General features: G+C 40.0%; 1 protein-coding gene across 4 annotated transcripts in view; it reads left to right on the top strand.

Annotated features, from left to right (window-relative positions):
* TMEM238L (transmembrane protein 238 like) overlaps positions 1-5,965 on the top strand; it is a 42,263-nt gene extending 36,298 nt beyond the window's left edge. For 2 of the 4 annotated variants that reach the window (XR_015794700.1, XR_003084660.2), the window contains 2 exons: positions 4,062-4,177; positions 5,514-5,965. The gene's annotated coding sequence lies outside the window, so the exon portion shown is untranslated. The remainder of the gene's footprint in view (positions 1-4,061; positions 4,178-5,513) is intronic. The other 2 variants (XR_015794699.1, XM_015887970.3) reach the window with 1 other exon arrangement.
* The last annotated feature ends 6,102 nt before the right edge of the window (positions 5,966-12,067 follow it).

The following is a 12,067-nucleotide window of genomic DNA, read 5'->3' as shown; positions in this document are numbered from 1 at the left end:
CATCTCCTTTACAGCCTGAGAGGGTCTCTTCTGAGCCTCTTGCCCTCCCCACTATTCAGTTGGAGGACATGCTGTCTCTTATCTGATCATTCCCTTGGCATTCCCTTGGTCTCTTCACCCCCTCTCCCAAGGTCTTTCCCACCATTACAACATTGGACATATTGAGGATATTTGTGAACAATGGACCCAGAAGTTAATTTTAAGAGTGTTGCCTCTATAGAGAGACTGTGTTTAAAAGATGTTTTGGAAGAGGAACAAGTTTTAGCAGACAAGATTGAGACTGATCTGAAAGTGGATTTAAAAATGACAGGCTACAAGAATGATATGGAAGAAGATGCTACAATGGATATACAACTGAAACCAGCTGATGTCTTAATAATTAAAAGTGATGTACAAATAACAAACCAAGAGAGTGACCTGGATAATTTTCCTATATTGGATTTACAAAAGAGGCTTGTTAAAGCTTTGAAGAATTTTGTGAGAAGGGACAAAGAAAAAATGAAAAGAAATCAAGTTCTAGGACATTATTTCAAGGAACTAAAGATCAATATTGTTAGAAGGAAGGAATATAAAGTTGGTTTATTTGATCAGGGTTAAGATAGATATGTTGTTATCTTTGGTAACCCTTAATGGACTTTTGCCAATTAGGACTGAAATGACGAGATTTTAAGGATTTGTTTATAGATAAGAGATGAGATATGGGAAGAAGAGATCATTCGTTGTATTTTAAGAGAAGATGATAAGTTACTAAAATTGTTTATACTTGTGATGAAGTAATTTCTTAATATATTTCTTTTCTTTTTCTTTACTATACTGTACTCTGATTTTTTTCTTTCTTTTCTATTTTTCTTTCTATTTTTTCCTCTTGCACTCTCTATTTTTTCTTTTTATTCTTTTATTTTTTTTAGTTAGTATTAGTTTTTATCTTTGTAATCATAATTTTTAATCAAATTACTATTAAAATTATGGATAATTCTCATCTCTTTATTTTAAATTGCATAGAATCCATAGAAGGCAGTTCCTGTTATATCAGTGTTTGGAATATGGGCTGTTTTGAGTGGGGGGAATGCTGGAAGTGAAGAATGCAGAAATACCTAATCAATCATCTTTACTGAACTCTTGGAGTGGGACGTACTATTTGCCTTTCATTTTTTATTTCTTATATTTGTTCTTCACGCAGTGATGAAATAAAATAAAAGGTCTAGGTCTGTATGAATCATGTCAATGCAGTATATATATATATACAGATAACTTTCTGTTGTCAGGTTCCACCCCAGAGATAGAGCATAGCGTGTTTTGTAAGGGAGCTTGCTTGCCAACTGGAGCTTGCTGTTTCCCAGGTTGTGCAGAATTGTGGCCTCCTTCTTTCTTCTGCTCTCCCTGCCCTCCGCCCCCGCCACTTGCTTCAAGAGAATTAAAGACATTACATTTTCTTGACAGACTGAGGGATTTATTCCCTCTTCCATGTACTTTATATACTCTTTCTCTATGGCATGATTTCAGAATTAACAACAATAAAAAAGTAACTACTAACTACAGTGGTCCTGAAGCTATTATTCAAGAATCAAGTGGTCTGTGACTTTTCAGCCCTAACTAAGCAAGACCATTGCATTCAGTATCTTATGGATAATTTAATTTATTCAATTTAGGCCCGATTCCAAACTGACTCTGGGTGGTACACAATAAAACCAAACAGAAGAGAAAATACAATACAATAATTATAAAAAAGAAATAAGAAAGGAATAAAGAACAAGAAAGTCAGGCTAACAATACTGACATCCTCAAACAAATCCAACAGGGTCCTCAACTACCCTAACCCAAGGCCTGGAAGAACTCCCAGGTCTTTAAGGCTTTCTGGAATGCCATCAAGGTGGAGCCACACAGATTTCAGGGGGAACCTCATTCCAGAGAGCAGCATTGTGACAGAGAGCGCACGCTTCCTGGGTCCCAGTAGATGACACTCTTTAATTGAAAGGACCCAGGGCACACCAACCCTGGATTGATCTGGCCAGGCTGATACCACAGGAGGTAGGCAGTCCCTTAAGCAACCAGGCCCTATGCCATGCAGGTCATAACCAGCACCTTGAATCGCACACAGAAGCAAATGGACAAGCAGTGCAGCTTGTGAAGCGGGTGTGCTTCACAAGCTGCAATCACCTTCTCAACAACCTTCCTTAAAAAGGGAACGTTGAACACAGGTAGATACTTATCTAAAAGCATTGGGCCCAAGTACAACCTCTTGAGGAAGGAGCTCACCATGACCTCTTTCAAGGCTGGAGGCACCACCCCTTTCCTCAGAGAGGCTGATACCATAGCATGGACCTAACTCAGATCACCCCCATGCCCCACAAGGGGCCCGAGTCCAACAAAGATGTGGATGAACCCTGTCTATTTCCTTAGGAGTCACCTGTTCAAATTCTTCCCAGATCATACCACAAAACCAGGTTCCAGGTACTTCAGCCAGACCTGCCCAGTCAGAGTTCAAGTTGGAGTGGACCTGAATTATTTTATCTACCAGATAGCCTGAATTTTGCGCTCAGCAGCTCTGTAGATTTTCCTGGGGACCCTTCTGGTGGCCAATCAAATGAGCCCTCTTTCTGTGCAGGGAGGGGTGATACCAGTGAGCCAAAGGGCAATCTGAGAGTGATCTGTCTATGGAAACAGATTGATGTTAATGCTGTAATTGTGACATTAAACGTGGATATTAAATTCTTCTTATTGATTAAATCCATATTCTAAGAAAGACAGAATCTTTACCTTCTACTTAGAGGAAAAATACTGAATAATCCAGCCTGCCTTGATGTTTTACAGATGAGTTGGACTACTTATTCCATCATCCCAGTAAGCTTAGAATAGTCTTTATGGTTATAACCATCCTCTTTTTTGTTTACTCATAGTTTGTCAAAGGGCTGCTTGCAACAGTCACCCAAAGTGTCATCAGGCAAAGGGATGAGTTCAATTATTTTCTGAAAGTCTTGAGAATAGAGCACATGCTCCTTTGCAACAACAGTCCACACTTCCCCTCCTTTTGCTCCAAATCCACAAAGGGCAAGGGAGGAACTGTAAGTCATGCTTCTTTTACCACTTGGACACGTTTCAAGCCAGCCAGAGGCATGCTTCAGCAGACAATCATTGGTTGAGCTGCTGCATTAAGCTCTGCTTGTAACTCAACATAGCTGTGTCTTTCTCCCTAAGCACCAGAATCCGAATCCTACAAAGAGGTACTCAGTATACCTGTATTTTTAGGGAAATAGAGCCGTAATACAGAGGACAAGAGGAATTGTGCACATTTTAATGTCATTATAATATACTTAATATTAATTACACACACACTTAGCATGGAGTTGTGCTAGAATGCATGACTATAAATACTTTTGCATAGACCCCCTTTGGTGCTGATCTGCTACCCAGCCTTTGGCTTCAGTCACTCCACTGATGTTCCCTGCCGCTTTTCCCCATTTGCTGCACTACCACCCTATTACAGGCTGCAATTACATTAGAGAATTAAAGCACTCAGACAGCACACTGTGTGGAACTGCTCTCCCTTGAGCACCAAACAAACCTTTTTTCCCCTTTTGTGTGCAAAGCTTTTTGCTTCCCTGTGCTGTTCCCCAGAGGTTCTGTAAATGGTCATAGAAGACTGCTCGGGTCCAGACATCATGGCAACAGACTCATATATAAAAGGCTACTATCAAAATTATATGAATTTTCTCTTTGTCTACATTGTCACCCCAAACTTTTTTCTCTGGCTGTTTTTCTGTCCAAAAATGAAAGTGCTCCCTTCAACTAGATGATGAAGATTTTAGATTTCTACCCAACTTTTTTCTCCCAGAACTCTAGGTAGATTACACACTCTGTCCATTCTATCTGCAGAATCATAAGCCTGTGAGGTAGGTTGGGCTGACAAAGAGTGGCTGACCCAAAGTCCACTTGCTATGGCTGAGGGTCTCCTGAGTTTCAGTCCCACATTTTAACCATTGGTCGTGGGATATCATGGTAGGAAAGCACCTCCATCTTGCTTACTTATTCTGCATTTTACTTTTATTTTCCCCTGCCTTTAGGGAGACTTGGCTCAATTCAAGTTGAATTTTACCACTGAAAGATCTAGTCTGACTCTAAGGGAGAAGATAAGCCACCTGGCCAACCATTTTTCTTCTCTGTCGTTTTGGTGTTAAAGGTATTGTGAAGCATTAACAAAATAATGCGCAGATATAAAAGAATGAGACAGCAAGTCTGGCTGGATATTATCTGAATTCTCTGCAGGAGGTAGAGATTTCCATCTCTGTAAATTATTCTTCAAGAAAGGGGTTGTTCTGTTCATTACAGGATCATATTTATAATCAGAATGGGCCCAAGACATTTTGTTGCCCGAGGCAAAAGGCAACATAGCATTCCCATTGATCTGGAATAGTGAATTCAGCTGGATTGAGAGTTGAATGTTGTACTGAGGCACCTCAGGGGAGCAGGCTGGTTTAGCGGGTGCAGAAAAACCTAGAGAGTGCACACAGCTCTGTCCAAGAAAGGAGGATTGTGTGTAGGGGAGGGGGGGACATGTAGTAGGAATGGCTGGAGCGCTACCCTTCAGTATTTGCCAACTGAGACAGTTGCTTCACTTGGTCTAAGAACGGGGCCAACTCTGCCTATAATGGAGAGAACTTTAGCAATTCTGGACCTCTACAACTTTTTCTCACTGCCTCCTTTTCTCCCAAACTCTTCTTACTTTCATGCTTTTTAAAAAATAAATAAATCTATGCCTATTTTGCCACCTATCTAAGAAATATTGGGAAAGTTTCATCTTGGGGCCGAGTGACATTTACATATGAAAGCAGATCTGGAGTGAACTCCCTTTCAACGCAAGAAAGGTACACAGATACTGATAAGCTTTTTGCCAAGCTGATTGCCCAGTGAATTAAACTGCCTACTTTAATTAAAGTTTTTGAGTTTTAAACTCCTTGAGTGAAAAAATAGCTGACCTTGTTTTATGTCTGTTGCTGAGCCACTTTACAACTAACACAAAGTCTGAAAGTCATACAGAATGGCTCAGAGGGACAATAGTGAAACCAAGTTGTCTTTACCTCTTTGACGCAAAAGTCAACAGCGAAAGATGGTGTAAATATTTGGACTCTATTGCCCATCTGCTTATTTGCTGGGGTGGGGTAAAGCTCTCCAGTAGGCATCAAGAAACTTCTCTTCGGGGATTAAGCCGCTTACACCAGCTCCAGGGACATAGCACACAAACCAGGCTAGAAAGCAAGAAAAACAAGCCAATCCTTGGAGCTCTCCTCAGCCCGCTTGCTGCAGCAACAGTGAAGGTCCTGGACCGGGCAGCAGCAATCTGCACTGCACATACTCCTGGCCTTGCCTTGTACTTAAAGTTAGGGTAGGTGGCCTGTAAGGCCATGAATGGTTATTCACCAGACCTTGAACCAAGCTCATCCTCAGATTTTTGATGGCTCCTTATATTATAAATTCTAAATGTTGACATGATGATAATGCTTTATTTTCCCTTCTAGATCAGATCTTCTGTTTACACTCCACATTGCCCTTTATGGATGGAACTTCCTGCTGCGCCCCTGCTCCTGGAGAAGCTTGGTGCTTGGTGTGTTGGCCTTCTACTCGGCTTCGCCAGAGACAATTCCGTCCGGTGTCACCTCTTTGGGGTATTGTTCACACAGATGCAGCTTTGGGTGGCACGAAAAGTTGCTTGATCAATGGAGTCTGTTGCCTTAGGCTTTTGAATGACTTCTAATGCTGTTGCCACAACTTGGTCTTTGTACTACATTCATTTTCCACAGCAGGCTCTGGAATTATTTTGTGCCCGAAAGGACTTGTCAAGACTGTGGCTGAACTGCAGCTGTGAAACTATGCGGACAAACTGGCCTTCCCTTTGGAGCTCTTTCTCAGGAAGTTGGGATATGGCTAGTTGGTGCAAATGTACTTGTTTACAAGAAAAGTGAAGAATGGCTAGAGTTTTTTAATAATAAAAGAACTTTATTTTTTTAAAGAAATAGTGTATTGTGGTTATTTGGACTGATATATTTGGGTTGCAGTGGAATTGCTTTGGGACAGTGCTCTGTTGTGCCAGTGTTAAACTGCAGATCGCAGTGGGTTGTCTTATTATTAGTATTAATAACATTCTCATCTGACCAATGACTGGAATTCTCTGGGCTGTTTAAACAATTATTTAAAACAGTAAAAACAAGAGAAGCAATAAAATACATTAATAACTTTTATTCTCGACTATCCTCTTTATCAGTGCTACTATTCCAAATGTAATATGGGAACTACAGGTAGTCCTTGACTTACAACCACAATAGGGACCTGAAAATTTGCTGTTAAGTGGTGCAGTCGTTAAGTGAGGCATCATGTGACTAGATCCAATTTTACAACCTTTTTTGCCACGGCTGTTAAGTGAGACATCACATCACCACAACTTGTGACCTTCCCTGCCAGCTTCCCCATTAACTTTGCTTGTCAGAAGCCAGTTGGGAAAGCTACAAGTGGTGATCACATGACTACAGGATACTGCAACCATTATAAATGCGCAACAGTTGCCAAGCACCCAAATTGCAATCACGTGACTCCAGGATACATGCCAGTCGTAAATACATGCCAGTTGCCAAGAGCCTGAATTTTGATCATGTGACCAAGGGGACACTGCAGCAGTCATAAGTGCAAGGACCAGTTGTAAGTCACTTTTTTCAGCACCATTGTAACTTTGTTGAATTTCAATGGTCGCTAAACTAATGGTCATAAGTTGAGGACTACCTGTATAATAATACTTTTTAAAAAAAGAAAACTGTAAAATGCCCAGGAGAAGATGCTCAGCCTTTCTTGGCCTGGCCCTGGAAGAACCCCACAGGCAGTCAAGTCAAGCAGCTATCATTCTTATTTTCCTCAAAAAATCTCATCCTCAATGCTATTTGGCTTGAAAGGAATGTTTTTCCCACCTACAAGACAAATAACCTGCTGGAGAACTTATTTTGATCAGAAAAAAACAATGAGGAAGTCAATGGTTAAACACCTCTCCTCCTTACTTAAACAATTTAAAATATTATTAGATTATACATGTAATTCTTCTTCAGCTTCACCTTTTAAATTGTGTAATGTTCATTTAAATAAATAGATCATACAGTTGCTTTTCCAATCTGCTCTTTTTATCATTTGTCTGAAAAATGCAAATTTCTCTTCTCCGTGTTTCTTTCTTGCCTGAAGAAAACCAGAAACAGAACCTATGAACCATCTGCTGTAAAAATTAGGATAAAAACAAGTAATGACAAAAACTCCAAGTGAGGTCTTTGGCAATAACAATATTTGCAGTGGAACAGGTTAAATGGTTACTTAGGTCATGCTGCTTGTAGTTCATATAATCTGGGGTAGAGGAAAAGGATATTCTCTGAAACTGGCTACTTAAAAGACCCAAGCAAGTGGAAAGAATTTAGCCAAAGTTTTAAGCCTCATTGATCTTAATGGAGTTTGTGCTTCAATCTTGCCCACTGAAACCAGTTGGGCATAAAATATTTCCCCATTTTTACTGAAGGCTGTATGTCACATGCAAATATATTCAGTTACACATCAGACTTGCAAGAGTGTAAGGAACACACATGCACAGATTGCAAATAATTATTTTCTCCCTTTTGTGTAATTTGAAGCTGACATGCCATATTACAAAACAAGAAACAAATGTCAGGGCATGGCTTTTACCCTGCCTAGGTAATTTCTAAAAATGATCTTTTGGTAGAGAGTTTCAAACTCTTCCAGTCTTTATTACTGGGGAGGCAATTGCAAACATGATCGAAAGCATGAGAGCCATCCAACCTCTTTGCTTTTATGCTTCATTATCTTGTTCTGTCTCATTTGAAACTTACATTTTAATGGATGTTGTTCTGCTTTAAAAGAATTTTGAGAGAGAAAACTGCCTAGGGCTGTGTACCTCATATATAAATGAAAGGATTGTGTAAACCAATATTTGCTCAGCTGAGACATTTTTTACTTCCATTCTTGATTTACCAGAGTAATGTCTAACAGAGGAGGGCCAAACTTACTTATGGTTTATTTTTACCATGTTTGTAACTTGTATGAGCAAAAAAAAAAAAAAGACTTTGCATGGATACTACTACCATTTTCATTAGTTGACAGGAACGCAGAACATCGTGGTCCAGGGGGTTGCAACTGATTGCTTCCATTACTTTAGACCAGGAGTCCCCAAACTCTTCACCTCTTCATGAAGTTTCAGATTGTTCATTGACCCCCGAACATTTATTATATGAAAATAATTTAATAAATACTACTTTAACTAATAGTACTACAAATAATAATAATAATAACCACCACCACCACCATGTCAAGGTAGTGTCTTACTGGGGGGGGGGGTAATAATAATAACCCCTTGGATGGTCCCATCAATACTTGGGGGTGGATATTGACTAAATTGGGGAACCCTGCTTTAGACAGATCTCTAACTCCCTTTCTTAAACAGTTGGGCCTTGAAAGAGACTCAGGTAAACTTTCACTTCATTTGTCTATGACCCCACAAACATTTCCCAAGTTCTAGTTTTTGATACGGTAGAGCGTAAGGACGATGACCTTGATGGAGATGTGCAGGACTGTTGCCTTGGCAAAACAGGCTGAAGCATTAAGTCCAGAACATCCAGATAACATTTAGCTCAGGCAGACGCCTCCCTAATTCACCCAACTATAAGAAGGAGGAGGAGGTACAGCACAATCAGACATGCAAGATTCAGTTATTATATCCAATCTCAATAAAAGTAGTTTTAGCCATCCTGTGGAGTTGATTTCCTGATCTGGTCTACCTAGTGGTGCTGACAGGTACAAAAAATACCATTCAACAGATTCAGGGAATCCCAAAAATGTGGAAGCGTGAGTTTAGAATAATTTTTTAAGCAGGCTCATTATTAGTGAGGACTGATAGGACTGTCCTCCCTAAATTTTCTTCACCTCTCCAATTTTTCTTATTAAATAGTACAGTTCAGGCTGGCTCAAATAAGCACACACCCCCTTATTTTGTCAACCTCCTTCCCCCCACCAAGATTTTTGGGCTAGCTAGAGGCCAGAACCCAAAAGAAGGAAATCTCTAGAACAGCCTAGTTAGGATTGAGTGAATGGACCCAGATCAACCAGGAGATATAATGGAATCAAATTAGGATGCCATACATAAGATGCACTTCATGCTGCAACACTGTGTTGCAGGTCTCACTTTTATAACAATAGCACCTCAAATTCCAAGCCCTGGTGCTTATTTAGCCAAAACAGCCCCACCAACAAAAAAATGAGTGATAAGAATTTAGAATGTCAGAACACACTGCTGAAGAATGGGAGTTGGAATGGAACACTGCCTATGAATGGCAGGAAAGAATTAGCAATGGAAAAACCATTGGCATTTATTTATTTATCAGTATATATATTTATTCTACCCTATGACAGGAATCCTCAGCACATTAGGGGAATTAGCTAATTTACTCACAGTTCATTACTTTTGATCAGGAACTGATTCAAGGTTATTTTCTGATAGGAAGAACCTGGCAAGGCAGTATTTGGGCCACTATGGTTTTCTTGAAAAAAAAGTAAGATTTAAAGTGCAATTAATAAATATAAAATACTGTAGATCAAGGAATCTTTGATGTCACACCGATGACTCCACCTGCTTAGTTATAAGAATGACAGAAAGAGCAAAGCATGCTCTAATTTATTACATTATGCAAAAAAATGGCATAAAAGAATTGTGATATCCAAATAATCTAGCCTTTGGCTCACGGAAAGAAAAGAAAATTGCATTTATGAAAACCTGCAGTAGAATTCAAACACGTGCACTTGAGTTCCCCAATATTGTGGGGACTTGGGGTTCTTCTTCACATGGCGATGGCACAATAGTGGCCTTCTTGGAACTAAACCCCACATGGCAAAGCTAATGTTTCGATGATTGTAATTGTTTGTCCTAGGGCAACATTCCAAAATTACCTCTTAGCACTATGGAATTTCAGACAAGCCTTCCACCTGTTCCACCCTGCCCACGTGACTCCAGTTATCCAAACATTACGAGAGCAACGTGGGTGCTACCTGTGAGGGACTGACTGTCACAGCATTCCAAAGGATCCTATGAAATTCTATAAATTCAACAAAGGTTCAAGAGATAGAAGTACCTTCACACCAAGAACTTGATCCTTCCAAGCTATGCCTTAAATTCTTGAAGATACATGTTAATCAACACTTTTGTTGGAAATCATGTGATTGATTCTTTTAATGTCTATGTCTAATGTAACCCCAGATCAGACTCGATGCCAACCAGGGGAGCTTTTTAAAAATCTCTGTATCCTTAAACTGTAAAACAGGAAAAGAGACATGAAGTTCCCCAAAGACTTTATCCAATTTTGGGTCAATCTAGGTATAGTCTATCCTAACTTGTTCACATACTGGAATATGATTCAAGAGAATTGGTGTTCTGTTCTTCCTAGGAGGATTCTTCCTGTAGTGTTTTATAAAAAATCCATTTTTCCTAAGATGTCTGAGATTCTTTTATTCATTAACTGAGAAATTGGTCAGAGCATGATCTCGGCAATAGAGCCAACTCCCCTATTTTTAACTACATCCTGTCCAGAATTTCTTAAAATTAAGATTACAGAAGCCACCTCTATAATATCTCGGTAGGGTGGAAGAAAGAGAAAGAGGAGAAAACTTTCCGTGTGTACAATGAGGGTGGGAAAGATTGGCATTCTTCTTCCAAAGCCCCATCTTGTTCCAAAACTTAATTTTGAAATTTACTTGGCCAGTATCTTGGTGCAATGACTGCAATCCTTAATTGGATAATCCTTAGTTTGAGAACAGGATTATCCAACAAGACATTGTTTTTGTATATTTCTCCTCCTCCTCCTCCTCCTCCTCCTCCTCCTCCTCCTCCTCCTCCTCCTCCTCCTCCTCCTCCTCCTTTACTGTATAACCAGTTACTTCAGAGCTAATTTGGTATAGTGACTTAAGGCACCAGGCTAGAAACCAGGAGACTATGAGTTCTAGTCCTGCCTTAGGCACAAAGGCAGCTGGGTGACCTCGGGCCAGTCACTCTCTCTCAGCCCTAGGAAGAAGGCAAGGGCAAATCACTTCCAAAAATCTTGCCAAGAAAACTGCAGGGACTTGTCCAGAAAGTTACCAGGAGTCAACACTGACTTGAAGGCACACACACATACACACACACACACACAAACCTAGTTACTCAAAACACTTCCATTTTATGACCAGGTCACCTGATTTTTCAAGAAGAATATAAAAAATGTATTAAACAGCTACAATATAATATGGCATGAACAGAGCCCAGCACCTTCAGTTTTAGTTCAGGAAAATCGGACAAACTGGCCCATTCATAGAAAGGGTGAGCAGCTGATATCTTTTTCCAATCAAGCCACATTCTCATTCCATTCAAAGGAGGTCCATCTTCGTTCCTTTTGAAGTTTGTTTTTCTTTTAGAAACTCTACATAAGTTACTCTTTGAAAAGCCCTGTTGTTCTTTCAGAAGTTCTAACGTAATTTCCCCTTTGCTGCTAAAGTTTGCTATCCTTTAATATTCTGTACACAATTGTCAACACGTGCTCACATGTCCCACTTCAACCCTGATGCTGGTACCAGCAGGAACTCAGCAGGCAAACATGTCTATTCTGGAATTCTCCTTTGGAAAGTAAAAGTGTGCAGCCAACACCTCCTTACTGCCTTCTATAGAAGGAGAATCTTTTCCCATTAAGAAAACCAAGTAAAATGGAGAGGTCCCCTATTTTCAGAATCTGAAGAGAGATCTTTGTCCCTTACTGCTGCTGCTTCTAACAGCTGACTTCTCTTCTGGAAGTTGCAACAATTACGGTCGACATTGCCAAAAGATGGGCTGCATCATAAGCTTCACAAAAGGCACAACCAACAAGAATCAAGCAGATGCTGTAAGGTGGGTTCACATATTTTAAGACACAATTGCTTTATTTGACTTAACATGATATGTGGCCCTGTCGCTGTGGTTTGCAAAGTCAGGGTTATGGCTTGGTGTTATGTAATCAGTCCACTATGACTTCAA

This window comes from Python bivittatus, unplaced genomic scaffold (genome assembly GCF_059951505.1).
Source record: "Python bivittatus isolate LINGU-HERP-01145 unplaced genomic scaffold, Pbiv_v1 ctg000080_np1212, whole genome shotgun sequence".
NCBI classification, from domain to species: Eukaryota; Metazoa; Chordata; class Lepidosauria; order Squamata; family Pythonidae; genus Python; species Python bivittatus.
The sequence above is the reverse complement of the archived record's forward strand: the minus strand, read 5'-3'. Positions and strand labels throughout refer to the sequence as shown.